The sequence below is a fragment of the Saccopteryx leptura genome, chromosome 1, assembly GCF_036850995.1.
Source record: "Saccopteryx leptura isolate mSacLep1 chromosome 1, mSacLep1_pri_phased_curated, whole genome shotgun sequence".
In the NCBI taxonomy this organism is placed as follows: Eukaryota; Metazoa; Chordata; class Mammalia; order Chiroptera; family Emballonuridae; genus Saccopteryx; species Saccopteryx leptura.
In genome coordinates this window covers 386,414,122-386,416,495 of record NC_089503.1, presented here as the reverse complement: position 1 = coordinate 386,416,495, position 2,374 = coordinate 386,414,122, and positions in this window count along the sequence as shown.

Genomic DNA, 2,374 nt, shown 5'->3' with positions numbered 1-2,374 from the left:
TTATTAAGTGGAGGGTGGATGGGTGCTGTGAATAGCATGGGAAGAAAAAAGGATGTCCCTCATTGCTTGTGTCCTAGGCGTACATATCCACATTCAATGGGTCCGAAATTTATGCAGAGATGGGCACCCTCATGGTATGCAGAAACAGAGCTGTTGACCACTGAGCAAATGTTCCCCGGAGAGCACAGTTAAGAAATAACTCAGGGCACAGCCCTGGACAAAGAGGGAAATGATTTGTCTTTAAAGGACGGAGATCCCTGAACAGATTGGAGTGGTTGTTACCATCCAACGGGACACCTCCAAGTCCTTCCTATGAGAGTGACAGTAGGTGAGGATAGGGACCCTCGCACAGATACGTTCTTAGAGATTAGCAGAGGGAAGGAGGATAGTGACACAATCTTGTCCTAGGGAGTGATCCCAGACATTTCTGGGTCTGAGGCCAGTGTGTCCGTCATCAGCGGAAGGAAAGAAGTGGGGGAGAAAGTTGAGGGGCAGTGATGTTCACTGGAAGTTATGAGGTTCGGCTGAAGGAAGAGCCCCTGGGCGCTTTCAGCGTGAGGGGGGTTATGGAAGAAGCCAGGATATCTTGAGAGAACGGCAGCGACTGCGGCCGAGAACAATTCCGTCCCATGGTCGATGCTGCCCCCTGGACGTCCGCAGAGGTATCGCGGTTCCCTTGCACGCTTTTGTCTCATTTTAATCCCACTCGCAGGGACCTTTCTTTGGGTCAGAGAGTTCGTATGGACCCCCGGGGACTTCAGTGTCCCCGAAAACTGGGCTCCAGCGTAACCTGAATGCCTCCGAGTTCCAGGACGACGAGCCCCGCCCTCCTCACACTCCCGCACGGCCCCTCAGCGAGCTTTGCAACAAACGACCGCTTAAAGGTCAAGTCTGAGTGTTCGGGTTCGGGGATAGATAGAAGGAAAGGGCAGAAACTGGGGAACCCCAGGCGTCTGTCTGCACCCGCCTTCTTACATCGCAGCTTTCGTTGGCTCCCGGTGAAGTGGCGGGTCTGGGAGGCAGTCTCCCTCGCAGGGCACCCGGCGACCCTTTCTAGGGGACCCCACTCTTGGCGAAGGCAGCCTGCGCCTCCCCTGCCTAAGTCCCCATCCTTGGGCGGGCTCTTCTGTCCGTCCTCGCGCGGAGGCTGGAGTCAAATGTGAGGACAACTGGACCCCCCCAAGGTGGAAACCTAGAAGTGGGGTACGGGTGTAGGTGGGCGAGGAGGGAGGGGCGGGAAGGGGGAGAGACAGACTGCCGGGGCCGCTCCCGGAGCCCAGCACGCCACCGCCTAGCGCGGGGCAGGCCCGGGGCGGAGAGCCGGGCGAGGTGGCGCTGGGAGGACAACGAGAAGGAGAAAGCGGCGGTGGTGCCCGGTGAGGTCAGTTAAGGACGCTGCCCTGGTTCCGCCCCCGAGGTGTCTGGGCCAATCCGGAGCCGCCCTCAGCCCCCGACATCACCCGGTCGTCCTCCCCTGCACTCAGCCTTGGGCGCCATGACGCTCAAAGCCGCCAGGCCGAGGTTCTGAGATGCGGTTTCCAAAGCCAACGGAACCCGGCTCTGGATGGGGCGGAACCCCAAGAAAAGGCGGGAGCCAGGAGGGCGGCCCTTCGCCACGCCCCTTCCCGCGGCAGCCAATCAGGAGAGCCCTCCAGCCGTCACGGCTCTAGCTCCGCCTCAGGAACGCGCCCACTTTTCCAATACCGCCCGCGCGCGGGACGCTCCCACACTCGGCGCCCCGACCACGCGGGCCGCTCTCAAGGACGCCTTCTTCCCCGGCACCGCTAGGCGGGGTCTGCACCCCGCGGCATAAGCGGACAGTAGAAACCGCTTTCTTTCCACCGCTCCGCGGGCCCTGGGAGGGAATATTAGGCCTTAGGGGCAGAGGAATCAAAGGAAACATTGCCAAGTTACCGTTTCCCCTTGACTGCCCGCGCTTTCCCCCATAGGATTTCAAGGCTCCCGTGTCTCTCCGATCCAGAGGCCAAGTTCAAAGGACACGTACAGGCGGAGGCTATATAGTAAGACTCCAAATCACAAACGGAAATGGGCGAGGACACCCTGCAAACCTGGCTTACCCCTGCCCCAACGGTGTGCTACATAGAGCCCTCTCTCTCTGCAAGGGCTGCAACAGCCACAACCGGAATGGCTAGGAAGGTGACGCTGAAATCGTGTGGGGGAGCCAAGGTAGCCCTTGGGACAGTACCTGAGGCTGCAGAGCCCTATACCCCGCCCTTGCATCTGCTCCCTCCCCCCCACTGATTTGAGAGAGAAGCATCAACTCGTTCCACCTGCCGTAGTTGTTCCGATTAGTTGTATACTCACTGGTTGCTTCTCACTTGTGCCCTGACCTGAAATCAAACCCTATGACCTC